General features: G+C 51.8%; 1 protein-coding gene across 1 annotated transcript in view; it reads left to right on the top strand.

Annotated features, from left to right (window-relative positions):
* The window catches only part of slc2a1a (solute carrier family 2 member 1a), a 261459-nt gene that overhangs the window by 12030 nt on the left and 228228 nt on the right, over nucleotides 1-21201 (top strand). The gene's annotated exons all lie outside the window — the stretch shown is intronic.

Here is a 21201-nt window from a genome sequence, read left to right as displayed (position 1 = left end):
CAGACTAATAGAACAAAACTAGAACGGAACTGGAACATGGCTGAAGAATAAAAGTAGCAAAGAAACAAAGTGACAAAGCAAAATAGAACATAGAAGAAACACATGATGAAAATAAACCACTAATAAATCAAAGTGGGAACAGAAGATGCAACAAAGAAAGGGGCAAAAAGGGATCAAAGCCTGGATTTCAGCCACTTCCCATGCTCAAAAACTCACCAAACTTTGCAAAGTTGTCTGGCCAGATCCAAAATTCAATATTTTGGCCATTTCACTGTGCACATGGTCGCAGCGAAATAGCGCCCCCTGGAAATTTTCAAAAAACCCTCTGCATAGGGGTTTTTTCATCATAGCCTCATGAAATTCGGTACACATATGCTGGAACACACAAAAAAGTCTCTTAACGTCATGGTGAAATGGCGACAGGAAGTCGGACAATTTGATTTTAAGTTTCAATTTTGAGGTAATTTTTTGCCATTTTTGGCCATTTCCACTACTTACATTTGAACAAACTCGTCCTAGGGATTTCATCCAATCATCTTCCAATTTGGTCCACATCATCATGAAGCAATGGTGATCAAAAGTTATCAAAACAATGCAATTAGGTTAAAAGGCGTGGCTGCTAGGGGTCGTCAAACTTTGGCGAGCTTTTTGGAGCACGCCGTTTCACTTCGAACTGCTGTCACGCCCACATACTTCATCGCAGATCCTTCAAACTTGCTGGACATGATGAGGGCTCCGCTCTCAACGTCTGCATATATTAAGTTCCCACCTCCACCACAGCGTCCCCCGGTGGTAACAGGAAATGTCCTATTTTTACTTTAACAGGTACTGATGTCACATAGCGCCCCCTTAAAACATTCAAAAACCCCTCCCCATAGAGTTTTTTTGTAGTAGGGAGATGAAAATTGGTACACGTGTTGGGAAGGTGTCGTAGCACGGACCCACAACAGGGGGCGCAAAGGAACGGACAATGAATAAGCCAATAAGTAACAATTTAATGTTGTGACAACACACAACTAAACACACAAGATCTGTAAAGTCAATTAACACCAGGTGATGTGTGGGCAGGCTCGAAGATAGAAGACCCCCGACGAGAGATGAGCCGCGTCCCACATGGTTTCCACCACCAATGGCCTGAAGAACACCGGAGCCGCCAAGTCCCGAGTCCCCAGGTGGCCTCTGTCTTCGGCTGTCGACCCTGGTACTGCTGGCAGAAAACAAAGACAAGATGAATGAGTGTGAATCCGCACACTCAGTAATCCACAGTCTGCACTCAGTTAGGAGGGAGCACCTCCACCTCCAATCACACACTCGTGCAGCTCCTGTTTAACCACTTATCTGATTGGAGTGTGAAGCGAAGCTGTCGCTGATCACACCAAACGCCAATCCCACAGATAAGGCAGACACAACAGGAAAACGGCTGCAAAAGAAGTTCAGATTATCACTCAACGATTTGAGTCAGCAGAGAAAATTACCTCTTCGGTAGTTGATTTCTCGGCGAGGAGGTGGAGTTGCAGTCCGGCCTTTATGGTGATGGTGATGATGAGGAATGAGTGACAGCTGGAGCTGAGGATGAGTGACAGCTGTCACTTCTTCTGGGTCTGGCGCCCTCTCGTGCTTGGAGCCCGCACTCCAAGCAGGGCGCCCTCTGGTGGTGGTGGGCCAGCAGTACCTCCTCTTCAGCGGCCCACATAACAGGACCCCCCCCCCCCTCAACGGGCGCCTCCTGGCGTCCGACCACGCTTGTCTGGGTGTCTCTTGTAAAAATCGGCCAGGAGGGCCGGGTCCAGGATGAAGCTCCTCTTCACCCAGCAGCGTTCTTCAGGTCCATACCCCTCCCAGTCCACCAGATCTTGGAACCCCCGGCCCTTACGACGGACGTCCAGGAGCCTGCGGACTGTCCAACCAGGCTCCCCGTCAATGAGCCGGGCAGGAGGCGGCGTAGGTCCAGGAGCACAGAGGGGCGAGGTGTGGTGTGGTTTGAGGCGGGACACGTGGAACACAGGGTGGATCCGCAGTGAAGCTGGGAGTTGGAGCTTCACTGCGGCCGGGTTGATGATTTTGAGGATCCTGAAGGGTCCTATGAATCTGTCCTTTAATTTTGGGGAGTCCACACAGAGAGGGATGTCCTTTGTCGAGAGCCACACCTCCTGCCCGGGCTGGTATGTGGGGGCCGGGGAACGCCGGCGGTCCGCATGGGTCTTGGCCCTCGTCCGGGCCTTTAACAAGGCAGAGCGGGCGGTCCGCCACACCCGGCGGCACCTCCTGAGGTGGGCCTGGACCGAGGGCACACCTACCTCTCCCTCCACCAGCGGGAACAATGGGGGCTGGTACCCCAAACATGCCTCAAAAGGGGAGAGGCCGGTAGCAGACGAGACTTGGCTGTTATGGGCATACTCGATCCAGGCCAGATGGTGACTCCAGGCCGCCGGGTGCGTGGAGGTGATGCAGCGAAGGGCCTGTTCCAACTCCTGGTTAGCCCGCTCTGCCTGGCCGTTTGTCTGGGGGTGGTACCCGGACGAGAGACTCACGGTGGCCCCCAGCTCCTTACAGAAACTCCTCCAAACCTGCGAAGAGAACTGGGGACCACGATCTGATACAATGTCCGTCGGGAGCTTCGGGAGGGCCACAAAGTGGGCCGCCTTGGAGAACCGGTCCACTATCGTGAGAATGGTGGTGTTGCCCTGGGACGGCGGGAGGCCCGTGATGAAGTCCAGGCCGATGTGAGACCAGGGGCGGTGAGGCACCGGCAGTGGTTGGAGGAGTCCCGAGGTCCTCCGATGGTCTGCCTTGCCCCTGGCACAGATGGAACAAGCCTGGACATAGTCCCGAACGTCGGTTTCCAGGGACGCCCACCAGAAGCGCTGCTGGACCACTGCCACGGTCCTATGCACTCCGGGATGACAGGAGAGCTTGGATCCGTGACAGAAGTCCAATACGGCAGCTCTGGCCTCTGGTGGGATGTACAGTCTGTTCTTGGGACCGGTCCCCGGATCCGGGCTCCTTGCCAGGGCCTCCCGGACGGTCTTCTCCACGTCCCAGGTGAGGGAGGCCACGACAGTGGACTCGGGGATGATGGTCTCGGTGGGGTTCGACAGCCCCGCTTTGGCTTCTTCTTCGTGCACCCGGGACAATGCATCCGATTTTTGGTTTTTGGTCCTGGGGCGGTACGTGATCCGGAAGTCAAAGCACCCAAAGAACAGAGACCAGCGGGCTTGCCTGGGGTTCAGCCGCTTGGCGGTCCGGATGTACTCCAGGTTCCGATGGTCCGTGAAAACCGTGAAAGGCAATGACGCCCCCTCCAGCAGGTGTCTCCACTCTTCAAGAGCCTCCTTCACCGCGAGGAGCTCCCGATTGCCGACGTCATAGTTCCGTTCAGCTGGGGTCAACCTGCGGGAAAAATAGGCACAAGGATGGAGAACCTTATCAGCCTCCATGCTCTGGGACAGCACGGCTCCTATCCCTGAGTCAGAGGCGTCCACTTCCACTATGTACTGGCGATCAGGATCAGGCTGCACCAGAACAGGTGCAGTCGAGAACTGGCGTTTCAACTCCTTGAACGCGGCTTCGCACCGATCCGACCAGGTGAAGGGGACCTTGGTGGAGGTCAGGGCAGTCAGGGGGCTAACTACATGACTGTAGCCTTTAATGAACCTCCTGTAGAAATTTGCAAAGCCGAGGAACTGCTGCAGTTTCCTGCGGCTTGTTGGTTGGGGCCAATCTCTCACCGCCGCAACCTTGGCCGGATCAGGGGCGACGGAGTTGGAGGAGATGATGAACCCCAAGAAGGACAAAGAAGTGCGGTGGAACTCGCACTTCTCGCCCTTCACAAACAGCCGGTTCTCCAACAACCGCTGTAGGACCTGACGTACATGCTGGACATGGGTCTCAGGGTCCGGGGAAAAGATGAGTATATCGTCCAGATATACGAAGACGAACCGATGCAGGAAGTCCCGCAAGACGTCATTTACCAAAGCTTGGAACGTCGCGGGGGCGTTAGTGAGGCCGAACGGCATGACCAGGTACGGGGTGTTAAATGCCGTCTTCCATTCGTCTCCCTTCCGGATCCGAACCAGGTGGTACGCGTTTCTAAGATCCAATTTTGTGAAAATTTGGGCTCCATGCAGGGGCGTGAACACTGAATCCAACAGAGGTAACGGGTATCGGTTGCGAACCGTGATCTCGTTCAGCCCTCTGTAATCAATGCATGGACGGAGTCCGCTGTCCTTTTTGCCCACAAAAAAGAAACCAGCACCCATCGGGGAGGTGGAGTTCCGGATCAGCCCGGCAGCTAAAGAGTCCCGGATGTAGGTCTCCATTGATTCGCGTTCCGGATGTGAGAGGTTGTACAACCTACTGGACGGGTACTCAGTGCCCGGGACCAAATCGATGGCACAGTCGTACGGTCGGTGCGGGGGAAGAGTGAGTGCCAGATCTTTGCTGAAGACGTCAGCAAGATTGTGGTACTCCTTTGGCACCGCCGATAGATTGGGGGGGACTTTAACCTCCTCATTAGCCATCATGCCGGGAGGAACCGAGGATCCTAAACACTCCCAGTGGCAGGTTTCGCTCCACTGCGTCACAACCCCGGACGGCCAATCTATCCGGGGATTGAGTTTCACCATCCATGGAAATCCCAAAATCACTCGGGAGGTAGAAGGTGTTACATGGAACACTATCTCCTCCCTGTGATTTCCAGACACAACCAAGGTCACTGGCTGTGTCTGATGTGTGATTAACGGAAGCAGGGTGCCATCTAGTGCTCGCACCTGCAATGGTGCCGGCAGAGCCACCAGGGAGAGCCCTACTTCCTTTGCCCATCTGCTATCCAGCAGATTCCCTTCCGACCCCGTGTCTACCAGTGCTGGGGCGTGAAGGGTTAGATCCCCACAAAGGATCGTTACTGGGATTCGTGCAGATTTGCGGGATTTCCCCGCGTGCATGTTATGGCCCACCCTTAGCCCAGTTTCTAAGGACGGGCGTTGTAGTTTGACCGTTTTGGGGCAGTCCTTCTGCATATGCTCACAAGAGCCGCAGACAAAACACTCCCCGCGGGCCAGCCTCCTTTGTCTGACGTTTGTCTTTACTTTGGCCCTGCTCGTGTCCATAGCCTCCTCAGCAGGGGGAGCTGTAACCACACGGAGCTCTCTGTCAGTGAAGCGTGGGGACGACGTCACCCTTTCGGAACCGGAAGGGGGAGGGACGGCTCGTGCCCGGTCACACCCTCCGGCCTGCTCCCGACGATGCTCATTCAAACGGTTGTCTAAGCGTATAACCAAATCGACAAGCCCGTCAAAATCCCGCGGTTCCTCCTTAGCCAGCAGGTGCTCCTTCAGGACCGGAGACAGTCCATTTACGAAGGCGGCGCGGAGTGCAACGTTATTCCAGCCGGACCTCGCTGCCGTGATGCGGAAGTCGACTGCATACTCGGCTGCGCTGCGATGCCCCTGTCTCATTGACAGCAGCACGCTCGAAGCGGTCTCGCCTCTGTTGGGATGGTCAAAAACGTGTTTGAACTCCCGTACAAACCCAGCATAAGACGTTAGGAGCCGTGAATTCTGCTCCCAAAGCACCGTAGCCCAGGCGCGTGCCTCTCCTCGAAGCAGATTAATAACATAAGCCACCCGGCTGGTGTCTGACTCGTACATGACAGGACGCTGTGAAAAGACGAGCGAACACTGCATGAGGAAGTCTGCGCACGTCTCAACACAGCCTCCGTACGGTTCCGGAGGGCTTATGTATGCTTCAGGGGACGGTGGGGGGGGTCGTTGAACGACCAGTGGAACGTCTGTTACAGGCCCAGGACCAGCAAGAGGAGTGGCTTCAGCAGCGCCCTGATCACGCGCTTCCACCCTGGTGGTGAGAGCCTCCACCCTCCGGTTAAGGAGAACATTCTGCTCGGTCACTAAATCCAGCCGAGCCGTGAAGGCGGTTAAGATCTGCTGCAGCTCACTCAACACGCCTCCCGCTGACGCCTGCGCTCCTGGCTCTTCCATTGGCCGTTCAAGCTCGGGTTGACGCCCCTCGGGATCCATGACGAATGGCCGAGAAATCCTGTTGGGAAGGTGTCGTAGCACGGACCCACAACGGGGGCGCAAAGGAACGGACAATGAATAAGTCAATAAGTAACAATTTAATGTTGTGACAACACACAACTAAACACACAAGATCTGTAAAGTCAATTAACACCAGGTGACGTGTGGGCAGGCTCGAAGATAGAAGACCCCTGACGAGAGATGAGCCGCGTCCCACATGGCTTCCACCACCAACGGCCTGAAGAACACCGGAACCGCCAAGTCCCGAGTCCCCAGGTGGCCTCTGTCTTCGGCTGTCGACCCTGGTACTGCTGGCAGAAAACAAAGACAAGATGAATGAGTGTGAATCCGCACACTCAGTAATCCACAGTCTGCACTCAGTTAGGAGGGAGCACCTCCACCTCCAATCACACACTCGTGCAGCTCCTGTTTAACCACTTATCTGATTGGAGTGTGAAGCGAAGCCATCGCTGATCACACCAAACGCCAATCCCACAGATAAGGCAGACACAACAGGAAAACGGCTGCAAAAGAGGTTCAGATTATCACTCAATGATTTGAGTCAGCAGAGAAAATTACCTCTTCGGTAGTTGATTTCTCGGCGAGGAGGTGGAGTTGCAGTCCGGCCTTTATGGTGATGGTGATGATGAGGAATGAGTGACAGCTGGAGCTGAGGATGAGTGACAGCTGTCACTTCTTCTGGGTCTGGCGCCCTCTCGTGCTTGGAGCCCGCACTCCAAGCAGAGCGCCCTCTGGTGGTGGTGGGCCAGCAGTACCTCCTCTTCAGCGGCCCACATAACAACACGTGTGACTTGCATAGACGTACAAAAAAGTCTCTTGTACCATGGGTCTACTCCAAACAGGAAGTCGGCCATTTTGAATTTTCTTCTCATTTTGGCATGATTTCCACACGTTGTATTTGAACGAACTTATCCTTTGGATTTTGTCCAATGCACTTCAAATTTCTTTCACAGCATCCAGAGATGATGCTGATCAAAAGTCCTCGAAAGCTCGAACATCCTCTTCAGGCACTGATGTCACATATTTAACACCATCAACTTCCTTCCACTTCTAAAACATGCAGAACAAGTTGTTGAACGTAGGCAACGATCGCCGTGAAGTTACGAGTAACGGCGTCCGTGTGGCGGCGTGCTGAATATTGCCCATTCGCCATGAAATTATGTTCTTCCTTTTGATGGCTTTAATTTTGTCATATCATCATGAAAATTGATACACACATCAAGCACAACAACCTCTTACAATTCATAGGGGCGTCGCCCATGGGCGGGGCAAAATGCCTCAATAGCGCCCCCTTGAATCTTTCAAAAACCCCTCCCCATAGGGGTTTTTTGGAGTAGGGAGATGAAAATTGGTACACTTCTATTTATTTTGACACCGGTTATATCAGACAGTTATCTAATTACAACTTGGCTTTTTTTTTTAAAATGACTGCCTTGCATAGACGTACAAAAAAGTCTCTTGCACCATGGGTCTACTCCAAACAGGAAGTCAGCAATTTTGAATTTTCTTCTCATTTTGTCGTGATTTCCACACGTTGTATTTGAACGAACTCCTCCTTGGGATTTTGTCCAATGCACTTCAAATTTTTTTCACAGCATCCAGACATGATACTGATCAAAAGTTATCAAAAGCTTTTCTCTGTTTAAGGGTGTGGCCGCTATGGCGCCACCATTTTGACCCTTTGCCATGGAACATCAAGTCATGGTATCTCCTTCATGCTTTGCCTGATTGACTTGAAACTGTGTGATGATAGTTGGCCCCTGAACACACCTGGCCCCTCTGTTTGTGCTCAGAGCGCCCCCTAGTGGATGAACAATCAACTTCCTCTAACTCATTCATGCATTGTCTGATTTGCTTGAAACTTGAACTGTGTAATAAGGGTCAGCCCCTGTATGCACCTACACACATCCAGTCACAAGGAGACGTGCAGACCTGAGTAGGCGGTTACGCAGAACGAGGGCCCATATATGACTGCGTGCAGTCCTTGTTTTATCTTTGAGTTCAGTGTCTAAAGTAGGAAACTGTGTGTAAAAATGTGTTTAAGGTATTGTCATTGTGTTTTAGCTTTTGTTGCAAGAAGTTTTGGATTTGAAGCTTAAGTCGAAGCATTTGCTTTTTGGGTGTGTAAGCAGTTGGCAAAAATTGTATAATGCTCAAACATTCAGAATCAGTGCATCACTTTAAAACTAAAAGATATTTGTGATATTTTCAGTTTGTAAAAATGATTAATATTAATAAACCATCCGGAATTAGTCTGGTTTTTAAATCAAACCATAAGTCAAACCTGCTTTTCTGTTTAAGCCTTTTGCCCACGTCTGGTGGACTGTATGCTGTGAATGTAAAGGACTTATAGCAGTGAGCAGGGCGCACAAAGACAGGAGCTCTGACTCATTGCTTGTGCTGGGTTTGTGATCACCTTTGATTCTACTCAGAAGCATTGGCGGTGCTTAAACTCAAAACTGGCTGGTCAGTCGGTGACAGTGTTCCGGAGTCAATACTCAATTAGCAATTATCGGTTCTGCTTAATTTTTTTTACCAGTTTATCGGTTTATCACTGTAAAAGTTAACTTGTCAGTCAGTGGATTAGCGGTAGAGAAGCTTGTAGAGAAGAATAACAGAAGCAGTCTGCCTCTTGGTAGGAGGGTTCTGGTTAGGTTTAAAACTCCATCTTTTGCTGGAGTTACTATGGAACCACCTGGACAACTGAGAGACTTCACAGAAACATTGCAACCAACTGTGGGTATGAGGCACTGGCACTGGTACGTAAGCTGGAAAATACTGCTAAAAAATAGCTAACTTTAGAAACCACTTAAGATTTAACCTGAGATGTAGGCAAAAGGCACTAGAAGCAGGTCACACAGCAAAAAAGATCCAGCACAGTTACCTTGGGAGGATTTTGGGTCTTCGAATTATAAGGCTTCATTTTAGATCTCCAAAATGATTTTGATAGTCTTCACAAAAGGTTAGAAACTTTAGTGTGGGAAGAGGCCCAAAATAAGATCACAAAGTTCATAGTTAAAATTCAAATGTCTGAGCATTTAAAAAGTAAGGAGCAGCAAATCAGGAAGTTTCACAACCTTTTAGTGCAGAAAAGGCTTACTTTCACGAGCAGTGGGGGTATTTATAAAGATACACCCAGACAATTTAGTGAGAATGGGGAAAATTGGGTAAACAATCTCTCTGACAGGGTTCTTACAAAGACAGAAAAGGATGTGCTCGCAAAAGGACTAAATTCAATGGTGGACACAGTTCCGCTAATCCGCTAACTGCTAATTATCGAAGATAATGTTTTCATTATTGGATTAGCTAATGTATTTTTGTAGATGTGGTAAACAAAGCTGAATAGTTACAAACATATGAAATCTAAAATCACTTGAGTACCTACATGTTAAATATTTTGTAGTAGATGTGTAGTTCTATCCTCTGCAAACAAAGAAGAGCTGATTCTAGAAGAAACTGCTCTCTCCTCTGCAGGCAAAGGAGAACTGGTCATAGAAAAAAAGCAAATTTCTTTTGACCCCAAACTGATACGCTGGCAATATCACCCAAGTTATCCAGAGGCATACTGTTGGGAAAGTGAATATATGGACCCGCGGTAGGGGGCGTAAATGAACAGCCAATAGAATATGAATAAATCACAATTTATTGTGCAAAGGTACAAACAAAGCCAAATATAATGAGTCCAATCAATACTGCTGGTGACACGTGGGCAGGCCCGAGGGTAGGAGACGTCTATCCAGAGAAGAGCCGGGACCCACGAAGTTCCACCGCCAGTAGGAGACCTGCAACACACCAGAGCCGCCAAGTCCTGGTACCCCCAGGTGGCCACCGCTCGAGGCTGTCAGACCAGTACTGCTGGCAGGAGCAAAAACAGGTTCAGGTGGGTGTGTGTACACCCAGCAAACAGTCAGCAAAAACACAGTTCCTTCCTGAGGGAAAAACCTCCACTCCCAGAGAGCAGGAAAAACTGAGTACGTGCAGTGCCTAATGTAATACTTAGAAAAATGAAAGTAAGGAGTGGACACACTAGCTCCTCCCAAACTTCCACAAAACCAGCTCCAAGCTGCAAGTATAGAAAAGGTTACGACTGGAAAGAGTTCAGAAGCAAAAACATGTGCATATGGCACAAAACAGCTGAGTCGGTTTACCTGCGTGGTAAGCTGATAACTCGGCAGAGTTATGGTGTCTCTTCCAGGCTTTTATGGATGAGTGATGGATGAAGTGAGACAGCTGCGGACGGCCTAACGGGGCACACCTGGCGGTACCACCAGGTCCATGCGCCCCCTGAGGGCCACAAAGTGCCATTGTGGCAGAGCGCCATCTGGTGGTGGGCCAGCAGTACCTCCTCTTTGGCGGCCCACACAACACCTACAGTTTTAACTTATGGTTAAAATTTTAACCAAACTAATTTCGCACAAGTTATTTAAATTAACGTCATGTCTGAAGTTTTATAAAGTGCACTAATTTTGAAGGTTTTTGTGTGGACATGCTGTGCCCAGCAGCAGTGCATTATGGGTAATGCCAGTACATTCACGACAAAAGAAATGCATTTGAGATGCTCTGATCAGGCTCCACACAGACAACAGCATTAAACTCTTTGTATATTGTGCCTAAAACTTGTGAATATATTCTCTGGGTTTATAGACATTGTTCTTGTGTTTGTTTTATGTAAAAATGGCAGAAGAAGCACAGGTTGCTCCTCCATTATTTTCAATTGGAATCATTGCAATCGATTCCTGTTTGCTATTTAGAGTCCTCTTTGTAGAGTCCTGTTTGCTATTTAGAGCTGGAGGCGTACTACAGACTGTACCCTGGGGATGCCACGTCTGTCAAACACTGTCTGTCGTCTCTGTTCCAGAGTAATATATATAAGATGTCTGAAATTCAGTTTGCATTTATTAAATTCCATGCATCTTAAACGTAGCAGACATGGATTATCTGGAATTTTATTTTGGCAACTTTTCACGGTCTCTACTGGCATCTACTGGCCAGTAGGGTTCATGGCAGTATTCGCCCTAAAGCTGGGCAGACACTTTACGATATTTTCAATCATTGTACTCAGCTCCAGCTCAAACTGTACGACAAAACTGCATGGTGGAAAAGTTCAGAGCACACGATTTATGTTCTCGCACTATACAGCCCGATACTCTGATGCCATCTGACTGCTCACATTGTACGTTCAAAAACCACACGTCGGACTTGTGTTTCCAGAAGCAAAATGTAAACAGAAGCTTTTTTTCAATCTTTATTTACATTTCTTATTTTTACAAAAACTCTTGATGGGAGACATCAAAGTTTAAAAAACAATATAAGACTTTACATGATCGTCAATCCCATCGTCACGTCTTCCGAAGAGGAAGCAGAGACTGGGAACTCAGAGGCGGACTCATCCATTACCCGGGCCGAAGTCACCGAGGTGGTTAGAAAGCTCCTCGGTGGCAAGGCTCCTGGGGTGGATGAAATCTGTCCTGAGTACCTTAAGTCTCTGGATGTTGTGGGACTGTCTTGGCTGACATGCCTCTGCAACATCGCGTGCCAATCGGGGACAGTGCCTCTGGATTGGCAGACCGGGGTGGTGGTCCCTCTGTTTAAGAAGGGGGACCGGAGGGTGTGTTCCAACTATAGCGGGATCACACTCCTCAGCCTCCCCGGTAAGGTCTATTCCAGAGTACTGGAGAGGAGAATTCGAACGATGGTCGAACCTCAGACCAGCTCTACATGCTCCATCGGGTGCTCGAGGGTTCATGGGAGTTCGCCAAACCAGTCCACATGTGTTTTGTGGATCTGGAGAAGGCATTCGACCGTGTCCCTTGGGGCACCCTGTGGGGAGTGCTCCGGGAGTAGGGGGTCCAGGGTCCTTTGCTAAGGGCTATCCATTCCCTGTACGACCGCAGCAGGAGCTTGGTTCACATTGCCGGTCAAACCTGTTTCCAGTGCACGTTGGCCTCCGCCAGGGCTGCACTCTGTTCATTATTTCTATGGACAGAATTTCTAGGCGCAGCAGGGTGTAGAGGGGGTCTGGTTTGGGAACCACAGAATCTCGTCTCTGCTGTTTGCGGACGATGTGGTTCTGTGGGCTTCGTCAAATCAGGACCTTCAGCGTGCACTGGGGTGGTTTGCAGCTGAGTGTGAAGCATCCGGGATGAAGATCAGCCAGGGTGTGAACTCAACGCAGAGAACAGGCAGGGTGTGATCCCAACACAGAGAAGAGGCAGGGTGTGAACTCAACACAGAGAACAGGCAGGGTGTGAACTCAGTGCAGAGAACAGGCAGGGTGTGATCCCAACGCAGAGAACAGGCAGGGTGTGATCACAAACAGAGAACAGGCAGGGTGTGAACTCAGTGCAGAGAAGAGGCAGGGTGTGATCCCAACACAGAGAACAGGCAGGGTGTGAACTCAACACAGAGAACAGGCAGGGTGGGATCCCAACACAGAGAACAGGCAGGGTGTGATCTCAACACAGAGAACAGGCTGGGTGTGATCCCAACAATGAGAACAGGCAGGGTGTGAACTCAACACAGAGAACAGGCAGGGTGTGATCCCAACACAGAGAAGAGGCAGGGTGTGATCTCAACACAGAGAACAGGCAGGGTGTGATCCCAACACAGAGAAGAGGCAGGGTGTGATCCCAACACAGAGAACAGGCAGGGTGTGAACTCAACACAGAGAACAGGCAGGGTGTGATCCCAACACAGAGAACAGGCAGCATGTGATCCCAACACAGAGAACAGGCAGGGTGTGAACTCAACGCAGAGAACAGGCAGGGTGTGAACTCAACGCAGAAAACAGGCAGGGTGTGACCTCAACGCAGTGAACAGGCAGCGTGTGATACCAACACAGAGAGCAGGCAGCGTGTGACCCCAACACAGAGAACAGGCAGGGTGTGATCCCAACACAGAGAACAGGCAGGGTGTGATCACAACGCAGAGAACAGGCAGGGTGTGAACTCAGCACAGAGAACAGGCAGGGTGTGATCCCAACACAGAGAAGAGGCAGGGTGTGATCCCAACACAGAGAACAGGCAGGGTGTGATCCCAACGCAGAGAACAGCCAGGGTGTGATCCCAACACAGAGACCAGCCAGGGTGTGAACTCAACGCATAGAACAGGCAGGGTGTGATCCCAACGCAGAGAACAGGCAGGGTGTGATCCCAACACAGAGAACAGCCAGGGTGTGAACTCAACGCTGAGAACAGGCAGGGTGTGATCCCAACACAGAGAAGAGGCAGGGTGTGAACTCCACACAGAGAACAGGCAGGGTGTCATCTCAGTGCAGAGAACAGGAAGGGTGTGATCCCAACGCAGAGAACAGGCAGGGTGTGTTCCCAACACAGAGAACAGGCAGGGTGTGATCCCAACACAGAGACCAGCCAGGGTGTGAACTCAACGCATAGAACAGGCAGGGTGTGATCCCAACGCAGAGAACAGGCAGGGTGTGATCCCAACACAGAGAAGAGGCAGGGTGTGATCCCAACACAGAGGAGAGGCAGGGTGTGAACTCAACATAGAGAAGGGGCAGGGTGTGAACACAACACAGAGAACAGGCAGGGTGTGATCCCAACACAGAGAACAGGCAGGGTGTGAACTCAGTGCAGAGAACAGGCAGAGTGTGATCCCAACGCAGAGAAGAGGCAGGGTGTGATCCCAACACAGAGAACAGGCAGGGTGTGATCCCAACACAGAGAACAGGCAGGGTGTGATCCCAACACAAAGAAGAGGCAGGGTGTGATCCCAACGCAGAGAACAGACAGGGTGTGATCCCAATGCAGAGAACAGGCAGGGTGTGATCCCAACACAGAGAACAGGCAGGGTGTGAACTCAACACAAAGAACAGGCAGGGTGTGATCCCAACGCAGAGAAGAGGCAGGGTGTGATCCCAACACAGAGAACAGGCAGGGTGTGAACTCAACACACAGAACAGGCAGGGTGTGAACTCAACACAGAGTACAGGCAGGATGTGATCCCAACACAGAGAACAGGCAGGGTGTGATCCCAACGCAGAGAACAGGCAGGGTGTGATCCCAACACAGAGAACAGGCAGGGTGTGATCACAAACGCAGAGAACAGGCAGGGTGTGATCCCAACACAGAGAAGAGGCAGGGTGTGAACTCAACACAGACAACAGGCAGGGTGTGATCCCAACACAGAGAACAGGCAGGGTGTGATCCCAACACAGAGAACAGGCAGGGTGTGAACTCAACGCAGAGAACAGGCAGGGTGTGATCCCAACACAGAGAACAGGCAGGGTGTGAACTCAACACAGAGAACAGTCGGGGTGTGATCCCAACACAAAGAATAGGCAGGGTGTGATCCCAACACAGAGAACAAGCAGGGTGTGAACTCAACGCAGAGAACAGGCAAGGGTGTGGACTCAACGCAGAGAACAGGCAGCGTGTGATCCCAACACAGAGAACAGGCAGCGTGTGATCCCAACACAGAGCACAGGCAGGGTGTGAACTCAACGCAGAGAACAGGCAGGGTGTGGTCTCAATGCAGAGAACAGGCAGGGTGTGATCCCAACACAGAGAACAGGCAAGGTGTGACCTCAACGCAGTGAACAGGCAGCGTGTGATCCCAACGCAGTGAACAGGCAGCGTGTGATCCCAACACAGAGAACAGGCAGGGTGTGATCCCAACACAGAGAACAGGCAGGGTGTGATCCCAACACAGAGAACAGGCAGGGTGTGATCCCAACACAGAGAAGAGGCAGGGTGTGACCTCAACGCAGTGAACAGGCAGCGTGTGATCCCAACACAGAGAACAGGCAGGGTGTGATCCCAACGCAGAGAAGAGGCAGGGTGTGATCCCAACGCTGAGAACAGCCAGGGTGTGATCCCAAAGCAGAGAACAGGCAGGTTGTGATCCGAACACAGAGACGAGGCAGGGTGTGAACTCAACACAGAGAACAGGCAGGGTGTGATCCCAACACAGAAAACAGGCAGGGCGTGATCCTAACACAGAGAACAGGCAGGGTGTGATCCCAACACAGAGAACAGCCAGGGTGTGAACTCAACGCAGAGAACAGGAAGTGTGTGATCCCAACACAGAGAAGAGGCAGTGTGTGAACTCAACACAGAGAACAGGCAGGGTGTGAACTCAGTGCAGAGAACAGGCAGGGTGTGATCCCAACACAGAGAAGAGGCAGGGTGTGAACTCAACACAGAGAACAGGCAGGGTGTGATCCCAACACAGAGAACAGGCAGGGTGTGATCCCAACACAGAGAAGAGGCAGGGTGTGATCCCAACACAGAGAACAGGCAGGGTGTGAACTCAACACAGAGAACAGGTAGGGTGTGATCCCAACACAGAGAACAGGCAGCGTGTGCTCCCAACACAGAGAACAGGCAGGGTGTGAACTCAACGCAGAGAACAGGCAGGGTGTGATCTCAATGCAGAGAACAGGCAGGGTGTGGTCTCAATGCAGAGAAAAGGCAGGGTGTGACCTCAACGCAGAGAACAGGCAGGGTGTGAACTCAAAGCAGTGAACAGGAAGCGTGTGATCCCAACACAGATAACAGGCAGGGTGTGATCCCAATGCAGAGAACAGACAGGGTGTGAACTCAACGCAGAGAACGAGCAGGGTGTGATCCCAATGCAGAGAACAGGCAGGGTGTGATCCCAACACAGAGAACAGGCAGGGTGTGAACTCAACACAAAGAACAGGCAGGGTGTGATCCCAATGCAGAGAAGAGGCAGGGTGTGATCCCAACACAGAGAACAGGCAGGGTGTGAACTCAACACAGAGAACAGTCGGGGTGTGATCCCAACACAAATTATAGGCAGGGTGTGATCCCAGCACAGAGAACAAGCAGGGTGTGAACTCAACGCAGAGAACAGGCAAGGGTGTGGACTCAACGCAGAGAACAGGCAGGGTGTGAACTCAACACAGAGAACAGGCAGGGTGTGATCCCAACACAGAGAACAGGCAGCGTGTGATCGCAACACAGAGAACAGGCAGGGTGTGAACTCAACGCAGAGAACAGGCAGGGGGTGAACTCAACACAGAGAACAGGCAGGGTGTGAACTCAACACAGAGAACAAGCAGGGTGTGATCCCAACACAGAGAACAGGCAGGGTGTGATCCCAACGCAGAAAACAGGCAGGGTGTGATCCCAACGCTAAGAACAGGCAGGGTGTGATCCCAACGCAGAGAACAGGCAGGGTGTGATCCCAACGCAGAGAACAGGCAGGGTGTGATCCGAACACAGAGAACAGGCAGGGTGTGATCCCAACACAGAGAAGAGGCAGGGTGTGAACTCAACACAGAGAACAGGCAGGGTGTGAACTCAACACAGAGAACAGGCAGGGTGTGATCCCAACACAGAGAACAGGCAGGGTGTGAACTCAACACAGAGAACAGGCAGGGTGTGATCCCAACGCAGAGAAGAGGCAGGGTGTGATCCCAACGCAGAGAACAGGCAGGGTGTGAACTCAACACAGAGAACAGGCAGGGTGTGAACTCAACACAGAGAACAAGCAGGGTGTGATCCCAACACAGAGAACAGGCAGGGTGTGATCCCAACGCAGAAAACAGGCAGGGTGTGATCCCAACGCTAAGAACAGGCAGGGTGTGATCCCAACGCAGAGAACAGGCAGGGTGTGATCCGAACACAGAGAACAGGCAGGGTGTGATCCCAACACAGAGAAGAGGCAGGGTGTGATCCCAACACAGAGAACAGGCAGGGTGTGAACTCAACGCAGAGAACAGGCAGGGTGTGAACTCAACACAGAGAACAGGCAGGGTGTGATCCCAACACAGAGAACAGGCAGCGTGTGATCCCAACACAGAGAACAGGCAGGGTGTGAACTCAACGCAGAGAACAGGCAGGGTGTGGTCTCAATGCAGAGAACAGGCAGGGTGTGGTCTCAATGCAGAGAAAAGGCAGGGTGTGACCTCAACGCAGTGAACAGGCAGCATGTGATCCCAACACAGAGAACAGGCAGGGTGTGATCCCAACACAGAGAACAGGCAGGGTGTGGACTCAATGCAGAGAACAGGCAGGGTGTGATCCCAACGCAGAGAAGAGGCAGGGTGTGAAATCAACACAGAGAACAGGCAGGGTGTGATCCCAACGCAGAGAACAGGCAGGGTGTGAACTCAACACAGAGAACAGGCAGGGTGTGAACTCAACACAGAGAACAGGCAGGGTGTGATCCCAACGAAGAAAACAGGCAGGGTGTGATCCCAACGCTAAGAACAGGCAGGGTGTGATCCCAACGCAGAGAACAGGCAGGGTGTGATCCGAACACAGAGAACAGGCAGGGTGTGATCCCAACACAGAGAAGAGGCAGGGTGTGAACTCAACGCAGAGAACAGGCAGGGTGTGAACTCAACGCAGAGAACAGGCAGCGTGTGATCCCAACACAGAGAACAGGCAGGGTGTGAACTCAACGCAGAGAACAGGCAGCGTGTGATCCCAACACAGAGAACAGGCAGGGTGTGAACTCAACACAGAGAACAGGCAGCGTGTGATCCCAACACAGAGAACAGGCAGGGTGTGAACTCAACGCAGAGAACAGGCAGGGTGTGGTCTCAATGCAGAGAACAGGCAGGGTGTGACCTCAACGCAGAGAACAGGTAGGGTGTGACCTCAACGCAGTGAACAGGCAGCGTGTGATCCCAAAACAGAGAACAGGCAGGGTGTGATCCCAACGCAGAGAAGAGGCAGGGTGTGATCCCAACACAGAGAACAGGCAGGGTGTGAACTCAACACAGAGAACAGGCAGGGTGTGAACTCAACGCAGAGAACAGGCAGGGTGTGAACTCAACACAGAGAACAGGCAGCGTGTGATCCCAACACAGAGAACAGGCAGGGTGTGAACTCAACGCAGAGAACAGGCAGGGTGTGGTCTCAATGCAGAGAACAGGCAGGGTGTGACCTCAACGCAGAGAACAGGTAGGGTGTGACCTCAACGCAGTGAACAGGCAGCGTGTGATCCCAACACAGAGAACAGGCAGGGTGTGATCCCAACGCAGAGAAGAGGCAGGGTGTGATCCCAACACAGAGAACAGGCAGGGTGTGACCTCAACGCAGAGAACAGGTAGGGTGTGACCTCAACGCAGTGAACAGGCAGCGTGTGATCCCAACACAGAGAACAGGCAGGGTGTGATCCCAATGCAGAGAAGAGGCAGGGTGTGATCCCAACACAGAGAACAGGCAGGGTGTGAACTCAACGCAGAGAACAGGCAGGGTGTGGTCTCAATGCAGAGAACAGGCAGGGTGTGAACTCAACACAGAGAACAAGCAGGGTGTGATCCCAATGCAGAGAAGAGGCAGGGTGTGATCCCAACACAGAGAACAGGCAGGGTGTGAACTCAACGCAGAGAACAGGCAGGGTGTGGTCTCAATGCAGAGAACAGGCAGGGTGTGAACTCAACACAGAGAACAGGCAGGGTGTGAACTCAACACAGAGAACAGGCAGGGTGTGAACTCAACGCAGAGAACAGGCAGGGTGTGGTCTCAATGCAGAGAACAGGCAGGGTGTGATCCCAACACAGAGAACAGGCAGGGTGTGAACTCAACGCAGAGAACAGGCAGGGTGTGGTCTCAATGCAGAGAACAGGCAGGGTGTGAACTCAACACAGAGAACAGGCAGGGTGTGAACTCAACGCAGAGAACAGGCAGGGTGTGAACTCAACACAGAGAACAGGCAGGGTGTGAACTCAACGCAGAGAACAGGCAGGGTGTGAACTCAACACAGAGAACAGGCAGGGTGTGACCTCAACGCAGAGAACAGGTAGGGTGTGATCCCAACACAGAGAACAGGCAGGGTGTGATCCCAACGCAGAGAAGAGGCAGGGTGTGATCCCAACACAGAGAACAGGCAGGGTGTGAACTCAACACAGAGAACAGGCAGGGTGTGAACTCAACACAGAGAACAAGCAGGGTGTGATCCCAACACAGAGAACAGGCAGGATGTGATCCCAAAGCAGAGAACAGGCAGGGTGTGATCCCAACACAGAAAACAGGCAGGGTGTGATCCCAACACAGAAAACAGGCAGGGGGTGATCCTAACACAGAGAACAGGCAGGGCGTAATCCTAACACAGAGAACAGGCAGGATGTGATCCCAACACAGAGAACAGGCAGGGTGTGATCCCAACACAGAGAACAGGCAGGATGTGATCCCAAAGCAGAGAACAGGCAGGGTGTGATCCCAACACAGAGAACAGGCAGGATGTGATCCCAACACAGAGAACAGGCGGGGTGTGATCCCAACACAGAGAACAGGCAGGATGTGATCCCAAAGCAGAGAACAGGCAGGGTGTGATCCCAACACAGAAAACAGGCAGGGTGTGATCCTAACACAGAGAACAGACAGGGCGTGATCCTAACACAGAGAACAGGCAGGGCGTGATCCTAACACAGAAAACAGGCAGGGTGTGATCCCAACACAAAGAACAGCCAGGGTGTGATCCCAACACAGAAAACAGGCAGGGTGTGATCCTAACACAGAGAACAGGCAGGGCGTGATCCTAACACAGAGAACAGGCAGGGCGTGATCCTAACACAGAAAACAAGCAGGGTGTGATCCTAACACAGAGAACAGGCAGGGTGTGATCCCAACACAAAGAACAGCCAGGGTGTGATCCCAACACAGAAAACAGGCAGGGTGTGATCCCAACACAAAGAACAGCCAGGGTGTGATCCCAACACAGAAAACAGGCAGTGTGTGAACTCAACACAGAGAAGAGGCAGGGTGTGCACTCAGTGCAGAGAACAGGCAGGGTGTGAACTCAGTGCAGAGAACAGGCAGGGTGTGATCCCAACACAGAGAACAGGCAGGGTGTGAACTCAACGCAGAGAACAGGCAGGGTGTGGTCTCAATGCAGAGAACAGGCAGGGTGTGAACTCAACACAGAGAACAAGCAGGGTGTGACCTCAACGCAGAGAACAGGTAGGGTGTGATCCCAACACAGAGAACAGGCAGGGTGTGATCCCAACGCAGAGAAGAGGCAGGGTGTGATCCCAACACAGAGAACAGGCAGGGTGTGAACTCAACACAGAGAACAGGCAGGGTGTGAACTCAACACAGAGAACAAGCAGGGTGTGATCCCAACACAGAGAACAGGCAGGATGTGATCCCAAAGCAGAGAACAGGCAGGGTGTGATCCCAACACAGAAAACAGGCAGGGTGTGATCCCAACACAGAAAACAGGCAGGGCGTGATCCTAACACAGAGAACAGGCAGGGCGTAATCCTAACACAGAGAACAGGCAGGATGTGATCCCAAAGCAGAGAACAGGCAGGGTGTGATCCCAACACAGAGAACAGGCAGGATGTGATCCCAACACAGAGAACAGGCAGGGTGTGATCCCAACACAGAGAACAGGCAGGATGTGATCCCAAAGCAGAGAACAGGCAGGGTGTGATCCCAACACAGAAAACAGGCAGGGTGTGATCCTAACACAGAGAACAGACAGGGCGTGATCCTAACACAGAAAACAGGCAGGGTGTGATCCCAACACAAAGAACAGCCAGGGTGTGATCCCAACACAGAAAACAGGCAGGGTGTGATCCTAACACAGAGAACAGGCAGGGTGTGATCCCAACACAAAGAACAGCCAGGGTGTGATCCTAACACAGAGAACAGGCAGGGCGTGATCCTAACACAGAAAACAAGCAGGGTGTGATCCTAACACAGAGAACAGGCAGGGTGTGATCCCAACACAAAGAACAGCCAGGGTGTGATCCCAACACAGAAAACAGGCAGGGTGTGATCCTAACACAGAGAACAGGCAGGGTGTGATCCCAACACAAAGAACAGCCAGGGTGTGATCCCAACACAGAAAACAGGCAGTGTGTGAACTCAACACAGAGAAGAGGCAGGGTGTGAACTCAGTGCAGAGAACAGGCAGGGTGTGAACTCAACGCAGAGAACAGGCAGGGTGTGATCCCAACACAAAGAAGAGGCAGGGTGTGAACTCAGTGCAGAGAACAGGCAGGGTGTGATCCCAACACAAAGAAGAGGCAGGGTGTGAACTCAGTGCAGAGAACAGGCAGGGTGTGATCCCAACACAAAGAACAGCCAGGGTATGAACTCAACGCAGAGAACAGGCAGGGTGTGATCCCAACACAAAGAAGAGGCAGGGTGTGAACTCAGTGCAGAGAACAGGCAGGGTGTGATCCCAACACAAAGAACAG

This window comes from Thalassophryne amazonica, chromosome 6 (genome assembly GCF_902500255.1).
Source record: "Thalassophryne amazonica chromosome 6, fThaAma1.1, whole genome shotgun sequence".
Taxonomy (NCBI): domain Eukaryota; kingdom Metazoa; phylum Chordata; class Actinopteri; order Batrachoidiformes; family Batrachoididae; genus Thalassophryne; species Thalassophryne amazonica.
Note: the sequence above shows the minus strand (reverse complement) of the source record. Positions and strands in the feature narration are given on the sequence as shown.